General features: G+C 36.2%; 1 protein-coding gene across 12 annotated transcripts in view; it reads left to right on the plus strand.

Annotated features, from left to right (window-relative positions):
• PLPPR1 (phospholipid phosphatase related 1) overlaps window positions 1–23,056 on the plus strand; it is a 540,361-nt gene that overhangs the window by 65,157 nt on the left and 452,148 nt on the right. For 10 of the 12 annotated variants that reach the window (XM_072842126.1, XM_072842134.1, XM_072842130.1 and 7 more), the window contains one exon: window positions 2,058–2,227. The exons of 1 other annotated variant lie outside the window; for it this stretch is intronic. The gene's annotated coding sequence lies outside the window, so the exon portion shown is untranslated. Of the gene's footprint in view, window positions 1–2,038; window positions 2,228–23,056 lie in introns of all 12 variants that reach the window. One more of the 12 variants, XM_072842133.1, reaches the window with a different exon arrangement.

The following is a 23,056-nucleotide window of genomic DNA, read 5'->3' on the forward strand; positions in this document are numbered from 1 at the left end:
CACCTCTTCTCCACTTTTCACTGTGTTTAGTGTCTTAGGGTTTGGAGAATCTCTGGTCTGATTTATTCACACATTTAATTCCTTGTTCTGACTGCTTCTATATGGACATTTAGCCAATGCTCGTATCTTCAGCCCCATACTTTACTTTATGTGGTGCCACCAGCTCCTAAAATTTATGGGGCTTATGGTATAAATTGGTTTACTTTTCTCCTCCTTATCACCCTCTATTATAGGTTTTTGGTGTTCAGCTTTCTCAGCTGTGAGAAATCCTCCAATCAGTTTCTATCTTCCAGAGGTTTGTTGGCACCTCTCATCTGTGTTGTCTCTGTTCCTCTTATCTGTATTGTTATCTGCACTGTTTTCTTAGTCCTTAAGGAATTCTAGTTCATTTCTTTATTCACATTTTTAGTGGAATTTCAGGAAATAACACTGATAAGCACATGCGTTCAGCATGCCACGATTAACCAGATGTCCTTTACTGAAACTCTTAATCCCTTTCTTGTTGTGGAAGAGTTTAACATGGTGAGGGATGCTTTTGAAGTGTTGGAACTCAAGTGAAAGATGTTCAGGCTTGGGCTCAGCCCAGAAGTAGAAAACTGGCAGCCTGCAGGGCCAGAAACAGTCTTCAGATATGTTTTATTTGCATAGTCAAAGTTTGTTCTTTAATTGGTGCTATTTAATTTTAATTTTTTTAGAGAGGGGGAAGGGCAGAGGGAGAGAGAAAGAGAGAATCCTAAGCAGGATTCTCAACACCCAGTGCAGAGCCTGAGGCGGGGCTTGATCCCACAACCTTGAGACTACGACCCCCGCTGAAATCAACGGTTGGGTGCCCAACTCACTGAGCCACACAGGCATCTCAAAATCATGCTGTTTTAAAAATAGGAGAGAGTTTGCATTATAATCAAGTAGTCAGACATCTTTACACAAAATCTTATCTAGTTGTGTATTCTTGCGTGGTAGCGATTGGCTAGAGATGGATGATTGGGTGTTTACTCACTAGTTTGCCACAGTTGTCTGCAGTTTGGCTCCATTCACAGCTATGATTTGATTTTGCACTGCCTCTACCTCAAAAGAGTGTTTCCTGGATTTAGGAAATTCATGACATGTTATACATTTGTGGTGTTATCTTCTGTCTGCTGAAAGTGTCATTACTAACTCTTTTTAGCAAAGTACATCATTTTTTACCTCATTTATCTTACACAGATGCATTCTTTTTTTATTTTATCTTTTCTTGAAGTAATTGACAGTTTTCTTGTAATAAGACAATGATAATACAAGACATTTACACGAGACAAAATATAGATAGTAAACAAATTCATGGAAAATGCTTAGCCATGTTAATGATGTATCATTTTGTGCCTTATTATTATTTTTAAAGATTTTATTTATTCATGAGAAACACACACACAGAGAGAGAGAGAGAGAGAGGCAAAGACACAGGCAGAGGGAGAAGCAGGCTCCACGCAGGGAGCCCGGCATGGGACTTGATCTCAGGTCTCCAGGATCATGCCCTGGGCTGAAGGCAGCACTAAACCGCTGAGCCACCTGGGCTGCCATTTTTGTGCCTTATTAAATTAGATACTTCCTCCTCCTAAAAAACAAAAGAATAATAAAACAAACAGTCCAATACTAATAAGCTTCTGGTAAAACCAACGTACTCATATATTGCTGAGGGAAATATAAAGGGATGCCTCCTTTTGAGAAAACATTTAGGTAACATATTTTGAGAACACATTATATGCATAAAATTAGTTTTGAAAGTTAACTATAACAGAAAGAGGGGGAAAAAAGAAGAGATGAAATTTAAACACCCAGTGGAAGAGAATGATTAGCTACATTGTGGTCCAGCAACACAATGGAAATACTGTGTGTTTGGTAAAAATATACAACCAAAAAGTCTGTTATATGTTAGATTATTATACAATGCTTAATGAAAATTCAGAGTATTCAATTATATTTTTATACTTTTATAAATTATCCAAAAATACAGACCAAAACCAGAAAGTTACTATTTTTCGGATTTTATTTTTTTTTAAAGATTTGTTTATTTATTTCAGAGAGGAAGCAAGAGAAAGAGAGTCCATGAGGAGAGGGACAGAGGGAGAGAATCTTTAAGCAGGCTCCCTGTTGATTGTGGAGCCTGATGTGGGGCTCTGTCCTATGACCCATGAGATTATGACCTGAGCTGAAAATGAGAGTTGGACACTCAACTGACTGAGCTATCCAGGTGCCCCTATTTTTCTGATTTTAAATGTAATATAAAAGTTACTATTTCTTCTAAGTGTAATACATGTATTTATAAAACTAGTAAAATAAAATGAAGTATATAGAATAAGATAAAAAATCAGTCTTGATTTACCGCCTCAAAATAATCACTGTCGACACTTGATACATGTGTATATTATATTCTTCTGTTACAGCTTTATTGAGATATAGTTAAATATACTGTATATAATTAAAGTGTGTACCATTTCATAAATTTTGAAATGTATCTCCACAAGTGATATATATATATCTTCAGAAAAATTTGTTCCATGGAGACCTTTGACAGTTGCCTTGCAGAGTCATTTGGATGAAAGGAGAAAGAATAGTCCATTACTTGTCCTTTCCTTTTTACTAACGATGTCGCCAAGATCATTTGAGTGTGTCCAAGAGAGCAGTTGTCTACTTGCCATAAATTCATCTCAGAGCATATAAATCTGTAACTTATAAACGTTCTCTCCTTTATTTTTATCATTCTGTTTCTTTCCAAGGCAAATAAAACTAATTGTATTTCTTAAAAAATTTATATTTATATATATATTATATATATGTAATCAATACAATCAAGATATTGAACATATCCATCACTCCCAAAACTGTCCTCTGTCCTATAATTTCTTTCTCTTATCTCTTAGAGGCAGCCATTGATTATTGGTACTATAGATTGGTTTGAATTTTCTAGAATTTTATATAGTTGAAATAATACATGATTCCTTTTTTTGGTCGGCTTATTTCAATCAATATAATTATTTGGGATTCATCCATGTTGTGTTCTGTATTAATAATTTGTTCCTTTTTATTGCCAAATAGTGTTCTGCTGTATAAATTTACCACAATTTGTTTATTCACTTATCTATTCATGGATATTTGGATTATTTACGGTCTGGGTATTACAAAAAATGTTGAAAGCTTGAATGATTGGGAGAAGCTGATAAATATCCAGGTATATAGCAACTTTCAGGAAGGCTTTAGAATCTATTCCAGGAACACTCTACTAGGAGTGTATCCTCCCCACCCTCCTATCACTGCTGAAGAGAGATCTGTGAATCTGGGTAATTGAGCAGCTCAAAGTTGCTATATACCTGGATATATATATATATATATATATATATGATATGTCAGAAAAGTTATATTAGTCATGGTATAGTAGTTCCAAATTTCAAGAGGAATTCCATTTAAATTTTGAAATTTTAATATAAGAGGAAAGAAAGAAAGAGAAGAACTTAATTAGAAAAAAAGGTAGAGGGCAGCTTGGGTGGCTCAGTGATTTAGTGCCGCCTTCAGCCTGGGGCGTGATCCTGGAGACCCAGGATCGAGTCCCACATCAGGCTCCCTGCGTGGAGCCTGCTTCTCCCTCTGCCTGTGTCTATTTCTCTCTTTCTCTCTCTCTCTCTGTTTCTCATGAATAAATAAATAAAATCTAAAAAAAAAAAAAAAAGGAAAAAAGGTAGAAAATAATTTCAAAGCTGAAGAAAAATGATTTTGCAGTTTTTAAGATGTACTTAGTATCAAGCAGAATGTATGCAATAATTTCACTGTATGGGTGAAAATTTAAAAACATTGAGGATAATGAGAAAATTCAAAGTTTTAAGAAAGAAAAATAGTATTTCTACAAAGAAATGAAAATCAAATTGACATCACATTTGTCATCAAAAACAATGCATTAGAAAAATATTGCAGCAAAATGTTTGCTATTCTGAAGGAAAATAACTTTGAACTTATAATTCCATACCAAGTAAAAGTGGCATTCAATTTGAAAGGCCTACTAAAGACATTTTAGAATTTAAAAGTGTCTCAAAAAATTTTTCAGCCCTATAGAATGGGAGAAGATATTTGCAAATGATATATCAGATAAAGGGATAGTATCCATGATCTGTAAAGAACTTATCAAATTCAACACCCAAAAAACAAATAACCCATGAACAAAAGACATGAACAGACATTTCTCCAAAGAAGGCATAGAAATGACCAAGAGACACATGAAAAAATGCTCCACATCTCTTGGCATCAGGGAAATACAAATCAAAACCACAATGAGATAGCATCTCACACCAGTCAGAATGGCTAAAATTAACAAGACAGGAAACAACAAATGTTGGTGAAGATGTAGAGAAAGGGGAACCCTTTTACGCTGTTGGGAATGCAAGTTGGTACAGCCATTTGGGAAAACAGTATGAAGGTTCCTCAAGAAGTTAAAAATAGAACTATCCCATGACCCAGCAATGACAATACTAGGCATTTACCCCAAAGATACAAATGTAGTGATCTGAAGGGGCACCTGCACCCCAATGTTCATAGCAGCCAACCTGTCAAAAGAGCCAAGATGTCTATCAGCAGATGAATGGATAAAGATGTGTTATATATATACAATGGAATATTACTCGGCTATCAGAAAGGATGACTACTTATCATTTACATTGATGTGGATGGAACTGGGGGGTATTATGCTGAGTGAAATGAGTCAATCAGAAAGACAGTTATCATATGATTTCACTTTTATGTGGAGTAAAACAGTGCAAAGGATCATAGAGAAAGGAAGGAAAGCTGAATGGGAAGTCATCAGAGGGGGAAAAATTATAGGAGACTCTTAGCTATAGGAAACAAACTAAGGGTTGCTGTAGGGAGGGTGGGTGAGGGAATAAGGTAATTGGGTGATAGCATTAAGGAGGACACATGATGTGATGAGCACTGGGCATTGTATGCAACTGATGAATTATTGAACACTACATCTGAAATTAATGATATACTATATGCTGGCTAATTGAGTTTAAAAAAATATACCACACCTAAGCTCTGAAAGAATTATTAGAAAAAGACCTCCCTAAATAAATATACATACATATGTACACATATAGCAACCCTATGAGATACAAAAAAGCAAACAGACAAGCAAAATTTTATTTTATTTTTTATTTTATTATTTTTAAATATTTTATTTATTTATTCATGAGAGACACAGAGAGAGAGAGAGAGAGAGGCAGAAACACAGGCAGAAGGAGGTATAGGAGATATATATCTCTCTCCATGCTGGGAGCCCAATGTGGGATTCGATCCCAGGACTCTAGGGTTACACTGTGGGCCGAAGGCAGGCGCCAAACCGCTGAGCACCCAGGGATTCCCCCAAGCAAAATTTTAATTCAAAGAAACACATAAAACATTAGTTAATTCTAAGTAATTATTTATGCAGAATCTAAAAAAAATAGCTATTTGGATTTTAAATCCCAGATGATCTCAACATGTAATGCATTTGAAGGACTAGAAGAATGTGGTAGAGACTAAGTTTCCAAGACGGTGGGGAAAAAGAGAAAACAATGGGTAATGTGAATGAAAAGATAAGACATATAAAGGACCTATTCTAGAGGCCCAACATGAAAATAACAGAAATCTAAGGAAAAAATTGTTAAAGAGCTAATAGAGGAGAATTTCCCAGTACTGAAGAGAGAAAAAGACTGATAGCTGTCCCAGAAATGTTCCATAAAAAAATTTACTCTCAGCTTTGTGTACAAGTCTTCGTGCGGACATATGCTTTCATTCTCTTGGACAATTATTTAGGAATGAAAGAGCTAGATCATAGAGTGGGTGCATGTTAAACTTTTTAAGAAATTGCCAGAATATTTTCCAAAGTGGTCATACTGTTTCACATACCCATTAGCAGGGTATCAGAGTTGTAATTCTTCTACATCTCTGCGAAAACTTCAAATGACCAGTCTTTTAAATTTTAGTCATTCTAATAGGCATGTAGTGCTTATCTCATTAAGAGGGTTTTTTTTAAACAATTTTTTTTTATTGAGGTATGATAGACATTGTGGTTTTAATTTGCATTTCCCAAGTGACTACTGACCTTGAAAATCTTTTCTTATGTTTATTTGCCATCTCTCTATCTCTTTAGAGGATGTTTCTTTCCAAGTATTTTACAGACATTTTTTCTTATTATTGAGTACTGAAAGTTCTTTATGTATTCTGGAAACAAGTCCTTTATTGGATATGTGACATGCAGATATTGTTCTTGTGGCTTATCTTTTCATTCTCTTCACACAGTCCTTTGAAGAGCCAAAGCCTTAACTTTGATGAAGTTGAATTTATCATTTTTTTTCTTGTATGGATCATGCTTTTGATTTTATTTTTATTTAATTCAGAGATTTTCCTGTATAAATTTTATAGTATTAAGTTTTATATTTAGGATTGTTTTGAGTTAATTTTTACATGTGGTGTGAGTTATGGATTGAGGACTTTTTTTTTCATTGTTCTAGTGCCATTATTAAGTCTATATGTTCTTTCTGGATTTCCTTTGCATCTTTGTCAAAAATCCGTCCACCACTTATGTGTATGTTTATTATTGGACTTTCTATTCTGTTTCACCTGCTTGTTTAATTTATGCCACTATCACACTGTCCTGATTACTATTGCTTTATAATAAGTCCTGAAGTCAGGTAGTATTAAGTCCTCTAACTTTGTTATTTTTAAAAACTTGTCTTGGCTATTCTCGGAAAATTAGCATTTCCACATGAATTATATAATTGGCTTGTCAAGTTTGACAAGCCTCCTGGAATTTTGATTTGGATTGTATTACATCTATAGATCATAGATCAATTTGAGGAGAATTAACATCTTAACAATATTGAGTCTTTTGATCTATGTCTATTATGTAGTTTTTAGTTTCTCTTAGTAGTGGGTTGTAGTTTCAAGTCTTATACATCTTTCATCAGTTATCCCTAAGTATTTTATATATATGTATCACATGCAGTTGGTTTTTATATATTAATCTTGATAAATTCACTCAGTAGTAGCTCTCAAGCTCTCATTTTCTTTCTTTCTTCATTTGTAGATGCATTAGGATTTCATACATAGGCTGTCATATGTCTTTGGATAAAGATACTTCTTTGCTTAGAACCTCTAGTACAGTGTTAATAGATGGGGTAAAAACAGACATCATTTAATTCCTGATTTTAGGAAGAAAGTAATTATGTTTTCTTTTTCATGAAATGTACAAAAATTGGTTATTCTCAGAGATCATCAATTACTAGGGGTCACATTTTAAGCAATAAATACATTTTGTTTAATAAAAAGTTAGTTGTCAAATCAATTTACTATAGTTTTTACGAGAATGTGTTTTACGAGTTTTCTTTCGGGATGAACAGAATACATGTAAATATTTTAAGATTAAGGAGTTTATAGTAATGACTTTCCAATAATAAACTATTTAAATGTAAACAATGTGTGAAGGGGCCAGTAGCAATATATTAATAAAGTGGTGTTTGTAGTAGCTGAGGAGCATCTAGAGTTGGACAGAAAGTACTGGGTTTTGGGAGATTAGCAAAAATATTTGCTTTATAGCATTCTGATTCTCCTAAACAAAAGTTAGTAAGGTTTTCCAAATCTATAAAGCTGCATTTTTCTTGGCTACATACTTTAAATGCTGACCATGGTAGCAAACCCTGAATTGAGCCTTAAAGAACTTAGTCAGTCATGAGCCCTGATGGGAAAAGCCTACATCATAAAATTCATCTTTGTCCTTGGGGCTTTGCTGTCAGACCCAGCAGAGTTCAAACATTTACTGAAGACCTAAACAGTATTTTCTTCAATATGCCTTTCTCATCCTTGGTAACCATGTGGGTTGTCATCTAACAACTAGCCTTGCTCAAGCAGTCCTTGAAAGGGGTTTTAGCCCCAGAGGATAAAGAAGCTCTTAAAAATGCTCTGCTCAGAATTCATCGTATCCACTTGAAACTTCTGTTAGTTCCAAAAGGATTATTTAGAGTGCTGTCAGACATCACCAAGGAGCTATAAAACACGGCATATAACATGGTGTCTGTACCGGCTAAAACTGTTCCAACTCCTAGAAGCTCGCCTGCTAGGTCTGAGAATGTTAATTGAATGTATGGCTGTCTTTTATCCCAGAAATGAGTAAAATGAGACATGCTCTTTCCTTTCCCCACTCCCACCTTACACTTTGCCTTTCAACTCTTGTACTTTAGGGCATCTCCACAGTAGGGTTAGATGACCCTATTTTCTATTATATCAGCACCTTGTGTGGTCCCTAGCACACATTTACTGATAGTGATAGCCTCTCAATTTGTTTGAATCTCCCATAAAACTATAAACACTGTGAGGCCCTTACCTATCTAACTTACTCATGTTAAGCCATCAGCAACCAGTAACAGTACCCAGTCTATAGCAATAAACAGACATTTGTTAGATGAATATATGAATGAATAAATGCCCAGAGCAGATGTCAAGTGGTAGCAGTTTTAAATTCCAAGTTAAAAAAAAATTCCAAGTTAAAGTAATAAAGTTTTCCTTGTTCATGGATTGATGAGGGACAAGGGTTTGAAAAGTAAGTGAAGAAATAAATCCAGAGTTTTAGGGAGAGAGGAAGACAACCATTGCTATATAGGTAAGGGGAGTCTACTGGTATTGAGGTTACCTATTTGTGACTTGGGGTCTGGAACATGACTTAGGAGTGGCTTCCTCAAGTTCAAGTCTAGTTGTTCTCTTATCAGCAGGTTGGTGCATGGATGTGGGACACCTTGATAAAGACTCAATCAGTTAGACAAGAATATTTTGGCAAGAAAGGGGAAAGAATCCTGTTGGTTTCCACTTGTATGTAACTACTTGTATTGATTCTTCAAAGTTTTCTCACTTTTTCTCAATCATCTCATTGTAGTTCGGGAAGTTATAGAGAACTGGTGCTCTTTTTGTATTTTTACATTTCCTGAAATCTTCATGTACCTAGTTTTGTTTTACCTTTATTTTCTTTGGGTTTTCTCAACATGGGTGGGTTTTAGATGGGGAGAAAATGGATATAACTGGCATATACAAAATTTATTATTTTAAATACATATTTGTTTTTTACATAGCCATATTAATAAACTCTCATTTTAGTTTCAGTATTTATTTCAAAGATTATCTTGGATTTTTTCAGATATTTAATTATGCACAAGCAAAGATAAAATTTCCTCTCTATCCTAATATTTATACTTCTTTTTACTTCTGGTGATCTTATTTAATTGTCTAGAACTCCCAGAAGTATATTAAAATATTATTTGTGATAGTGGTCATTTTTGTCTCATTCCTTCTGTAATAAATATCCCCATAATGTTTTATATTCAAATATTATGTTGCCAATTGATTGTATCATAGGTATTCCATATCATCTTAATAAGTACTCTTCGATTTCTTCTATTTCTATTTGTAGGTCAAGGTTTAAAAATTTATCAATTGTTTTTTAAAAAACATCTATTGAGTCAGTCAGATAGCTTTTCTCCTAGTAGGTCCTTTGACCTACTAATATGATGAATTATAGATTTCCTAATATTGGCCCATAATTGCATTCATTCCTACTAATATGATGAATTATAGATTTCCTAATATTGGCCCATAATTGCATTCGTTCCTGGAATAAATCCTACTTTGTCATGATGTATTATTCTTTAAATATCCTGACAGACTTGATTTTTCTGATGTTTTATTAATGATATATGTATTTATAGTTATAATTGAGATTTCCTAGGAGACCGTGAATTTGTCTCACAGCTACTACTCTATAGCCAACTCTTGCTTCCAAACCCTGTAGCTCTGAGCTGGGGTAGGGAGGCTGTTTGTGACTTTTCTTGGGTTCTGGTCACTTTCTTCCCAGACAGATTGTGCTCTTGTTCTTTCTTTATTTTCTCTTCATTTATTGTTTATGTAGCAGAATTTTCTTGGATCTTCTTTCTTGATCTATCTTTTTTTAAATTTTTCTCTCTCCAAGCCTTTGTGTCCCTCTGTGACTTTGGGCAAATGCATCAGCTTCTCCCTCTGTAAAAGGAAATGATTGTGCTATGTCCTCCATTCCAGAGCTGTTGGGAAGACGAATGTGAATGTGACTTTAAAGAGTGAATGTGTCTTTTTTTAAGAGTGAGAGAGAGTGTGCATGCATGTATGAGTGGTGGAGTGGGGGTGGTGGGAGGGGCAGAGGGAGAGAGAGAGAGGGAGAAAATCTTAAGGATATTCCATGCCTAGTGTGGAGTTCAATGTGGGGCAGTATCTCAGGACCCTGATATCATGACCTGAGTAGAAATTGAGTCCAATGCTCAACTGACTGAGCTACTCAAGGCACCCCTTTTCCTGATTTCTCTTAATTCAGATTGCCCCCCCCCTTTTCCTTTCTTTTCTATTTTCCTTTTTGTCGTTGTTGTTGTTTTTAAAGTAAGTTTTACACTCAACTTGGGGCCTAAACTCATGACCCTGAGATCAAGAGTTGCATGCTCTAATGACTAAGGCAGCCAGGTGCTCTTATTTCCCTTTGGTTTTTATTCATCAGAAATTGGGGATGGGTAGGATAGGCAAAACTTACTGTTTTAATCTAAAAGTTTCTGATCTTGTGCTTCCAATCTAGGACAATTAAGCAAAACAAAGTTACATAGTATTTTCATGGAATTCACATTTGAGACTATAGTGTTTAAATCATAGCATTAAATCATGTAGTATTAAAAACCAGGCATTAGCTCTTAAAATTTTCATAATGGTAAAGTCTCTACTTTAGGGAGAAGATCATCAAATTACTTCGCTAGGAGTGTGAACATCTCAGTGGGTGGCCCGAGACTGCAACTGAGGAAGCTGGCATTCCAAGTCTCAAGTGCTAAGCCTTGTGCCTTGAGAGTATCTTAAATTGTGAAGACTTTTATGTTGGTACCATAGAACCTTTTATTAACTCTGATAATTAGAATGACTCTTGCTCTGTTTAAGACCAATAATGTTCTATTTGTTTTTATGCTGTGAAGTATTGTGCTGTAGGAGACACATTCTGAATCTTGCATATGCTTATTAGTAAGCCTTGAAATATCTGGAAGAATGTACAAACACGATCCTTATAAAAACTACAGTCATACCAACAGCCAATTGCAAACACCAAGGTTGTGCAAAGCTTGTGCCAAGCAACACTTTACCTTTTGTACAGTTCACTTTGGGCTTGGCCATACAGTGGATGTTCCATTTGAGGGTCCTTTCTCTGCAGGGTCTCCCTCTTGTTTTTCCTTTTTGCCATCCCTTGGGTCCTCCTTTCTTCAGTTGACGTACCTTGTAGTTAAGGCCAGAAATTCGAATTCTGGGTTCCATTCTGGAAGAGGATTGTGGATCTTCCTGGCTCCAGAATTTGAGGGTCTTTGGGAGTAGACTATCATTTGACAAACTACTCCCTGGTCAAGACTGATTCTTTTTCAATAATGTACACATGCTATTTAACAAAATAAAGATCCACTCTCTGCTAGGAGTGAATATCTGGAAGCATGAAGGAAATAGAGGGCCTTCCTGTCACATGTTTCTGGTGGTATGGGACATTTTGGCAAGGATTTACAGAGCATAGCATGGCTGACTAAATGGATGTTTCACCTATGAGTCTCTGAACCCAGGGTGTTGAATTTGTGTGTACCCCTTAGCCAGTGGGTAAGCCATCTGGGTAAGAGTCCCAGAGCTGCTATCTCTCCAAGCCTTTGTGTCCCTCTGTGACCTTGGGCAAATGCATCAGCTTCTCCCTCTGTAAAAAGAATATGATTGTGCTGTGTCCTCCATTCCAGAGCTGTTGGGAAGATGAATGTGAATGTGTCTTTAAAGAGCTCTGAGTTTCCCTGAGGAGGGTGTTGTGTAATTACGAGGTGTTACTATCACCACTCCTGTTAGGAACACTGAGAATGTGATGGCTGGAACTAAATCAGCTGCACCTGCCTGTTTTTTATCTTCAGCTTTAATGCATCTTCTTTTCTCCCACACAGCCTATAAGCAAATAAATATTATTTTCCAAGTCAGGCTGCCTTCTAGTGAGTCAGGGCTGATTCTTGTCTTATGCCCCGAGCCTAGCCTGCTTGGTTGGGTGTGTGGTGAAATAATTCTTTTTTATGGCCAGATAGCCCCAGCCTCACTGCTGTCCAGCATGGTGACCTTGGACCTGTTACTTAACCTCTCTAAGGCCCTGTCTTCACCAGTGAAATTGGGTTTCTTATAAGTATTGTAGGTTTAAATGAGATTAACTTTCGAAATATTTGACAAACAGCAGGTATTCAGTAAATGTTAGTGTTTTGAAATTTTGTTTTCTTTTATTCTCTCACTTTTTTGGCCCTGGCATTAATGTGACATGTGCATTTCTATCTTAGCATCTTGTTTTGGGTAGCAATTGATATTTTGGGTGTCTTGCGATATGGCATCATTATTCTGGAAGATTTCATTTTGAACCATGTGTCTTCATTCTCAATGCCCTCAAAGCAATTTAAACAAACCAAAGTATAAAAGCATTTACTTTGTGACATTTATTTTCAATAGTCTGTGAGCCCTCACATGCTCTTAATAGAAAGAGAAAGCTACAAAAGCTGGCCCGGCTGTTAGGAGGTACTATTTAAAGCCTCAGTGGGCCCCAAATGACAATTTTGAAATTGACTGTGGAGTGTGACGATGCCAAGTACTAGCAGACGCCCAGGAAACCTGTCACATTTGCCATGTGTTACCAAAATCTCAGGAGTCTGCAGAGGTTTTTAGAAGAGTTTTTCTCTTAGGAAGCTTTTGCCATTTCTTATTCTCTAGATTTCCCCTTTGCTGTGGATGGAACATGCTACTGTGAAGGAACCTCAGACTGCACACTGAGCCTCTGTGCATAGGGAGGGTTTTCCCATGCAGAGATATTCGTAAGGCTTCCAGCTAAGATTAGCTACACGACAGTTTTATGCCTGGGAATCAGTGATTGTGTTGAAAAATGGCGATATCTCCTGTACATGGTTGTTTTGTAGTGGGTAAGAAGCCTGCTCTGCCTCTGACTAGCTAGATGACCTTGTTTTTTTTTTTTTTTTTTTATGTTGCTTGGACTTTCTTTTACACACACACACACACACACACACATATATTATATACACACACACACACATTTATTTATCTATCTATCTATCTATTGGAGTTCGATTTGCCAACATATAACACCCCGTGCTCATCCTGTCAAGTGCCCTGCTCAGTGCCCGTCACCCAGTCACCCCATCCCCCCTTCCACTTCCCCTTCCACTCTCCCTTGTTCATTTCCCAGAGTTTGGAGTCTCTCATGTTTTGTCACCCTCTCTAATGACCTTGCAAGTTACTTAACCATTGAGTCTCCATTTCATTGTCTGTCAGATGGGGATAGTGATACCAACCTTGACACATTTTTATAAACATTTGTAATATATAAAGTTCTACACTGGATATTTAACATATAGAAGGTACATTGATACATTTAGGGTATTTTTTTAATAAACTCTTGAAAAATAATCATTGTGGTAGGCAGGATAATGATCTCCAAGGATGTTCACATCCTAATTCTTGGAACCTGGAAATATGTTAACCTTTCAGGGCAAAAAAGATTTTAGAAATATGATTAAGGATCTTGAGATGGGAAGATTTTCTGGATCATCTGGGTAGGTCTAATCTAATTATATGGGTCCTTCAAAGGACCCTTATCCTGCTGTGGTCAGAGAAAACTATAGGACAGCAGAAGCAGGGTCAGAGACCTGTTATATTGCTGGATTTGAAGATGAAGAGAAGAGCCACAAGCTAAGGAATGCAGGCAGCCTACAAAGGTGGAAAAGGCAAGGAAACAGATTCTCTCCTAGAGGCTTTAGAAGGAGTCAACCTTCTCAGCACCTTACTTTAGCTCAGTGGGATACATATCAGGCTTCTGAACTATAGAATTGTGAAACAATAAATTTGTATTGTTTTAAGCCACTAAGTTTGTGATAATTACTTATACAGTAACAATAGGAAACCAATACATGATTAAAGAGAATGTAAGGGTTTGTGCAATTATAGAAGAGTAAGGCCCAGGATGCTCTGTATGTGAATAAGCTACTAGGGTATGTGCCAGATTCTAGTCCCCTTGAGCTTGGTAAGAATTTCTGAAATCCTACCAAGTTCCCTTCTGGGCAGGAGTTGTACCTTGCTTCATAAGAATTGAATTGCTTTGTTTTGCTCTAAAAGATTTGAATCTAGTTTGAAAAAGTCACATTACTTATATTTGAAATTTTGGAATTCCCATAATTGCTCAAATCCCTGTTTCCTCTCTGAATAGAGAGCAACTGAACTTTGCTGTACCTTATTCTATGGATGAAAGAACTTAGAAATTAGGGTCAGAAGATGTGGGTCGGAGTCCTGCTGTCCTGGAAAAGTAAATCATGTAATCTTCAAAATGTATCTCTAGAATGGGGTGATACCACCTGGTTTATGTATCTGTTATGGTTTATGTATCTGTTGTGTAGATCAAGGAGATGATGTGAGTAAAGATGCATTGAGAACCGGCCCTCTACAAGTTTCAGGTGTAATTATTGTATTTGTTTTCTTGATTTTCGTGTTGTGATGGGACCATAGACTATTAGATCAAGAAAGGGCACTACGGATCATTTAGTCTATTAGCCTTAAACTCAGGCTAAGAGAGGTCCATTAACTTGAAAATGTTTTCCTGGCTCCCTTGTGTCCAGCTTCCAACATGGCCTGAGTAATCACTGGAAGATGGGCCAGGCAGGAACCTTAATCTCACTGGAAGGGCATAGGCCTAGGTGGGGGAGGAATACAGGAAATGTAAGAAATGAGAGACCCAGGGATTCAGTCATAAGAACTGATGATGAATTGGGAGGGATTGGGAGAGGGAGAAGTCATCCCTAGGAAATTTGGGGAACTAACAGGCAGAGTGGAAGGAAGTGATGAGCTGGAATATAATTTTGAGCTTCTGACTGAAGTCTTTTTTTTTTAATAATAAATTTATTTTTTATTGGTGTTCAATTTGCCAACATACAGAATAACACCCAGTGCTCATTCCATCAAGTGCCTACCTCAGTGCCCGCCACCCAGTCTTGTGTTCTTCCTACTACTTAATTGGTTTTTTGGTTTTGCAGCAGGAAGAGGGGAAACTGCCTTGTATATGGGTCATCTAGTAATTCTTCCCCTAAATTTTGGAAAGAATTCAAGATGACTTATTTTGAATTTCACTTAAAGATTAAGGTATTGCAGTCAGGTTCCAGTGAACCATCTCCTTCAGCATACAATAGGCTCACATCCCCGGAACCTAATCTTTGGTCTTGAAAGTTTCTTCTTTAATATGTAGACTCACCATGGATAGTCAGGCAAAGCAAAGCACAAGAAAATAAAGCAAATTCTTAATAAGGCAATAGCAATGCTAAATTCACCTCTGGCTCTGTAAGTGTCTTCAATGTACACTATACAAACACATGCCTCACATGCCATGCTATGCACATAGACATACACACACATAAACACACATACACACACACCCCCACATGAAAACACAATGTTAAAGAATACAGAGAATTATGGTACCATTTGTTTCATCACCTATTGTCTATTTTGTTTCAAAGTCATATACCGAATTTTATGAATTTTATCGCAACATGTGCTATATAGAAATGTGACCTATATACAATATATTTTCCCAGATTATATTAAGTGGCCATTTCCAAAAGGAGAATGGATTGGAAAATGGAAGAATGAAGTGACTACCTGTAGAGTCTAATCTAACAGTAGGAGTCCTTTGTAATTTTATAAGGATGTAGAATTCAGAGGGCTTCCATATTCAGCAGTGTATTGTACCCCCAAACAATCCTATGAAAGAGGCAGGGAGGTAGCTTTATTCCTATACCACAGCTGGCATTCCGAAAGGTGACAGGAATTGATCAAGGTCAGACTTGGGTATAAAGAAAGGGTAGCTGACTTCTTTTCTATAACCATGGGGCTATTTCTCTTATCTGATTGCTAAAGAACTAAAGCAATAAACACATTTTAAATGAAGTGTAAAATTGATGTTTAAATATAGATTATGTAAAAATTTTCACATTCTAAATGTTAAACATGTTTGCTATGTAAAATTTCAAAAACTTGGAAAAATAGGAGAAAATTACCCTTAGGGATGACTATTATTAACAGTTTTGTTGTATTTCTTTAAAATATTTTCTACACATTGGAGTTTCATTTTGTTTACTTAGGTTAATATTATAATTTTTGTTTCTATAGAAAGCATTTGCCATACATTTTCCTGTGTTTTATTATCATCAACATCATTTTTAATAGTTGCAAAGTACTCTAGAGACTGTGCCATAATCTTTTTAGTAGTTTCTGTTTTAGGATCTGGGTTGGTTCTAATTTTTGCATTTTCAAATTTTTTAAGTTTTTATTTAAATTCTAGTTAGTTAATATACAGTGTAATTCTAGTTTCAGGTGTACAATATAGTGATTCAAGACTTCCATACATCACCCTGTGCTCATTACAAGTGCCCTCCTTAAAATCCCCATCACATATTTACCCCATCTCCCCTCTGGTTACCATCAATCAGTTCTCTGTAGTTAAGAGCTTCTGTCCTGGTTTGCCTCTTTTTTCCCCCTTTGCTCATTTGTTTTGTTTCTTAAGATCCACATATGAGTGAGATCATATGGTATTTGCCTTTCTCTGACTTATTTCACTTAGCGTAATACTCTGTAGCTCTACCCATGTCATTAAAAATGGCAAGATTTCATTATTTTTTATGGCTGAATAATATTCCCATGTGTGAGTGTGTGTGTGTGTATCACTTCTTTATCCATTCAGCATTTTCACATTTTGATTTGATTTTTTAGAACAGATGTTAAGCATTGAGATTATCAGGCTAAAGCATATTGGATATATATTGCTAAATTGCTTTCTAAAAGTGTTCTACCTATCAATCTTTTGTATTGTAGAAATGAAATCAACTTAAAATGGAATCTTCTTCTTAATGGAACTTCAGGTGTAGGGACTTCTTAACTAGCCACCTTCCCCTAAGGACCAGGCACCTGACTGTGTTGTTTAGCAGCACCTTTCTCTAGTCCCATTTCTAGCTTTGTACTGCTTGCCCCACTGCAAAGTTCCATTAATTTCTGAGGCACAACAGTTTGACTTTGCACTCTGCTTATGCTATAACCCATCATCTTTCTTCACCCCACATGGCTTATCAGAGTATTTTTCTAAACAGCATCAATTTCCTTCCTAAGAAAAGCTCTGAAGCCAACAGGAAAGATAACATTTTCAATATTCCATAGGACTCACTGATGCTTGGAGAACATATGCTTATTCATATGTGTGTCTTATTTAGGCTGATGAATTTTAGGATTTTAATAAAGATGAACTTTCTAGTTATATTAATTGTCCTAAGGAGAGACTAGCAGTTCTCTGCTATTGAACATGTCCAAGCAGACATGGAAGAGTGTAAGGTCACTTTTCAGGACAACTGTAAATGGAATCCAAGCAAGAGCTGATTATTGAGCTAGAATAGATGACCTTGAAGATCTTGATAATTGTGAGAGTCTCAGAATCCATGGTTTCCACCTTCCCTATTACTTATTTATTGACAATTCATTTTTAAGTCCTCTTTCTTTTTTAAGATTTAATTTATTTATTCATGAGAGAAACAGAGAGAGAGAGAGAGAGAGAGAGAGGCAGAGACACAGGCAGAGGGGGAGAAGCAGGCTCCATGCAGGAAGCCCGACGTGGGACTTGATCCGGGGTCTCCAGGATCACGCCCTGGGCTGAAGGTGGCACTAAACCGCTGAGCCACCTGGGCTGCCCAAGTCCTCTTTTTTTTTAATAGCAGGCTGGCTTAAAGTGTTGGGCCACTGGATTGGACACCCATGTCGTGTTGCTTCCTCATCTATGATTCAATGTGATTAGCTCCCTCTGGCAATGTTCCTCATAATGAAATCTCTTTAAGTGATTTAATTTTTTTTTTTTTTTTTTTTTTTTTGCCTCTGAGACATTCTAGCCCTTTCACTATTTTAGGAAGATACTTCTAAATTATACAAGGTTTTGTTGACACAAGGGCCATAACACCTTGCCAAGAGGAACTCTCCCAAGAATGGATTAAATTAAGAGGGAAAGCCTGTTTAAAAGGTGTGTCTATGCAGCTGCTCTGACTTCTCCAAACCCAACACAGTTTGAAGCTTAGAATTCCTGACACCCAGGGCTAGATGATGCTTTTGGTATCTTGAGTTAGTTACATTGGAAGAGTGCTGATAGCTCAAACAACCTGGCCTTGGAGATTTTAGTATGGTAGTCAGCACATGTTACCTTCATTGGACACTCAAATGACCACACCTTTCATTTCAACATTATGTTGCTGATCAGAGTGACTAAGGAGCACACTACCCTAACTTCATTATTCTTCTTTGCTCAGATACAACCTTCTAGGCCCCTTTCATAATAAGCCAAAGGTAAAATAATTGTAAGAAACTCTGGGTGATATAAATCCTAGGACCTAAAATGTCCCAAGGCTTAAAAGTGAATATACCTTTTATTCCAGCAACTTTGCTTCTACCTAAGGAAATCTTTAAAGAGATATGTAAGCATGCCCAGTTACAACACTTTCTAATAACCAAAATCTGGAATTCTCCTAAATGTCTTCAAATAGGAGACTATGTTAAATAAGGGACAGCCATACTATTAAGAATCGTATTATAAAAAAAGATTTAGATTTAGAGGTATGGAGATGTTTTGATACATTACTCAGCAAAAGAATCAGGCTACTATATTGTACACCTAAAACTAAAATAACACTATGTTAACCAACTAGAATTTAAAAATAGAGGGCAGCCCAGGTGGCTCAGCGGTTTAGCGCCACCTTCCTCCCAGAGCGTGATCCTGGAGATCCCGGATCGAGTCCCACATCGGGCTCCTTGCGTGGAGCCTGCTTCTCCCTCTGCCTGTGTCTCTGCCTCTCTCTCTCTCTCTCTGTCTCTCATAAATAAATAAAATCTTTAAAAAAATAGAAAACCACTTTGAAAAAATTGACTACTTAAAAAAAGAATATTTGATATAGATATAATAATAAGTTGATGTTTATTTGATACATACCATGTATGCATGTTGGGCACTGTCCAAATTGCTTTACATGTTTTTTTTTTAAGTTTTAATTTAAATTCCAGTTAGTTAACATACAGCATAATATTAGTTTCAGTTATACAATATAGTGATTCAACACTTCCATGCAATGTCCAATGCTCATCACAAGTGCCCTCCTTAAGCCCCATCACCTATTTCACTCATCCTCTCACCTGCCTCTCCTCTGGTAATCATCAGTTTATTCTCTACAGTTAAGAGTCTGTTTCTTGGCTTGCCTCTCTCTTTTGCCTCCTTGCTCAGGTTTATTTCTTTTGTTTGTTTGCTTTATTTCTTAAATTTCACATATGAATGAAATCATATGGTATTTGTCTTTCTCTGACTTACTTCATTTGGCATAGTACTCTAGCTCCATCCAGGTCATTGCAAATGGCAAGATTTCATTCTTTTTAATGGCTGAGTAATATTCTATTGTGTGTGTGTATGTGTTTGTGTACACCACATCTTCTTTATCCATTTATCAGTCAATAGGCATTTGGGCTATTTCCATAATTTGTCTATGGTAGATAATGCTGCTATAAACATCAGGGTGCATGTATACCTTTGAAGTGTTTCTGTATTCTTTAGGTAAATACCTAATAGTGCAATTGCTGAATTATAGGGTACTTCTATTTTTAACTTTTTTGAGGAACCTCCATACTGTTTTCCAGAATGACTGCACCAGTTTGCATTACCACCAACAGTGCAAGATAGTTCCCCTTTCTCCACATCTTTGCCAACATCTTTCTTGTGTTGTTGATTTTAGCCATTCTGACAGGTCTCATTATAATTTTGATTTTCATTTCCCTGACGATGAAAGATATTGAGTATCTTTTCATGTGTCTGTTAGCCATCTGTATGTCTTCCTTGGAAAAATGTCTATTCATGTCTTCTGCCTATTTTTAATTGGATTATTTGGTTTTTTGGAGTACTTTATACTCTGGAGTTTTATAAATTCTTTACATATTTTGGATACTAACCCTTTATCAGGTATGTCATTTGCAAATACCTTCTCCCATTCTGCAGGTTGACTTTTAGTTTTGATTGTTTCATTAGCTGTGCGGAGCCTTTTATTTTGATGAGGTCCAAATAGTTTATTTATGCTTTTATTTCCCTGGCCTCAGGAGACATAAAGAAGTTGCTATGGCTGATGTCAAGGCTGATGTTACTGCTTTTGTTTTCCTCTAGGATTTTTATGGTTTCATGTTTCATATTTAGGTTTTTAATCCATTTTGAATTTATTTTTATGTGTGATATAAAAAAAGTGGCCCAGTTTCATTCTTTGGCATGTTGCTGTCCAGTTTTCCCAACACCATTTGTTGAAGAGACTGCCTTTTTCCCATTGGATAGTCTTTTCTGCCTTGCCAAATATTAATTGACCATATAGTTGTGGGTTCATTTCTGAGGCTTCTATTCTGTGGATCTATGTATCTATTTTTGTGTCAGCACCATACTGTTTTGATCACTACAACTTTGAATTATAACTTGAAGTCTGGAATTGTGATGCCTCCAGGTTTGCTTTTCTTTTTCAAGTTTGCTTTGGCTGTTTGGGGTCTTTTGCAATATTTGTAAATCAGTTAACATGATAAACCACATTAATAAAAGAAAGGGTAAGTATCATAAGATTATTTTATAGATGCAGAAAAATCATATGACAAAGTACAACATTCTTTCATGTTAAAAACCCTCCACTAAGTAGGGTTGGAGGGAACATACCTCATATAAAGTCCATATATGAAAAAGCTACAGCTAATATCATTGTCTATGGGGAAAAAAGGAAAGCCTTTCCTCCATGGTCAGGAACAAGGCAGGGATATCCACTCTCACCACTGCTATTTAACATAGTAGTGAAGTCCTAGCGACAACAATCAGACAAAAAAGAAATAAAATGCACTCAAATCAATAAGGAAGAAGTAAAACTTTCACTATTTGCAGGCGATAAATACTTTATATAGAAAATCTGAGGGACTCCACCAAAAAATTGCTAGGACTGCTACACGAATTCCGTAAAGTTACTGTATACAAAATCAAGGTAAGAAATCTGTTGCATTTCTATACACCAATAATGAACAGCAGAAAGAGAAATTAAAGAATCAATCCCATATACAATTTCACCAAAAACAATAAGAAACCTGGGAATAAACCCAACCAAAAAGGTAAAAGACTTTGTACTCTGAAAACTATAATCACTGATGAAAGAAATTGAAGATGACACAAAGAAATGGAAAGATATTCCATACTCATGGATTGAAAGAACAAACATTATTAAATGTCTATACCACCCAAAGCAATCTATATATTTAATGCAATCTCTATCAAAATACCAACAGCTTTTTCATAGCTAGAACAGACAATCCTAAAATTTGAATGTGTTACATGTATTAATTTATTTAATCCTTACAAAATTCTGTGAAGTACTATTATTGTTCCCATGCTACAGATGAGGAAATTGAGGTACATAAAGCATAGATAATTTGCTTAAGGGATTCAACTGGGGGAAAATCTTTGCTCCAAAGCTGAAGCTGTTAATCACAAGTAACATTGCTTCCAAAAGACTGAAAAGACAATCTTTGAAAGCTGAATGTGATTACAAATGGTTGTTAAGATTATGGTTGATATTTTCCTTTTGAGCATTTATTTTTATTTTTAATGTTTTTTAGAGAGAGGGAGGGAGAGAGCAAGCAGGGTGGAGCAGGAAGAGGGAGTGGGAGAGAGAGAAAATCTTAAGCAGGCTCCATGCATGGAGCCTGACATGGGGTTTGCTCTCTTGACCCAGAAACCATGACCTAAGCCAAAATCAAGAGTTGAACGCTTAACTGACTGAGCCACCCAGGTGCCCTTCTGCCCTTTTGAGCATTTATAAAGAGAATAATACTTGTAAAATAACACTATAAAAAATAAAGAATCTTGAACCATAAGTAGCAGCTCTCGAATTAATTTGTGTGCTCAAGCAACACTAATTTGGCTAGAAAAAGAAATAAAGCATAGTTTTACTCTGTGAATTGTCACCATTTGGGATTCAATATTTCGTTTGGGCTGATTGACTCACTGTCTCACACAGAGGGCAGGAGAGCAGAACCAAAGCTCATAATTTTCACTATAGGTTCATTTCTTAATTGGTCTCAGATTAATGTTGACCTTGGGTGTTTATGTTTAGCAATTGTATTCCTTTTTTGTGTTGAAGTTCTCAGAATTGCAGAATTTTGGCCCTAGAGCAGTGTTTCTCAGCTGGGGGTGATTCTGTTCCCTAGAGAACATTTGGCAATGTCTGGACACTTTTTTGATAGTGAAAACCAGGGTGAAGTTTCTGCTCCTAGCATCCACTGGGCAGTGGGAAGCCAAGGGTTATGACAAACATCCTGCAATGCACAGGAGAGCCCTTGTGTTCAAGAAATATTAACTATAGGGAGCCTGAGTGGTATGGTTAATTAAGTGTCTGACTCTTGGTTTCACGTCAGTTGTGATCTCAAGGTCATGAGATGAGCTCTGTGCCTGGCTCAGGGCACATTCTGCTTGAGATTCTTGCTTCCTCTCCCTCTGCCCCTCCCCCCTCGAATAAATAAATAAATCTTTAAAAATAGGAAATATTAACTATTATTATTAGTATTCTTGATAGCTGTGAAAGGGCTTTTTAAATTTTTATATTTTATTTTTTATTGATTATTTCTTAAATTAAGGTATAATTGACATAACATTGTATTAGTTTCAAGTGTACAACACAATGATTCAATATTTGTATATATTTTGAAATGATTACCCCAATAAGTCTCTTTAACAGCTGACACTATACATGGTTACAGAACTTTTTTTTTTCTTGTGAGAACTTTTAAGATTTACTCTCTTAGAAACTTTCAAATATACGATACCGTGTTATTAACAATAGTCACTATGTACATCACATGCCCAATACTT

The sequence above is a fragment of the Canis lupus genome, chromosome 10, assembly GCF_048164855.1.
Source record: "Canis lupus baileyi chromosome 10, mCanLup2.hap1, whole genome shotgun sequence".
Classification (NCBI taxonomy): domain Eukaryota; kingdom Metazoa; phylum Chordata; class Mammalia; order Carnivora; family Canidae; genus Canis; species Canis lupus.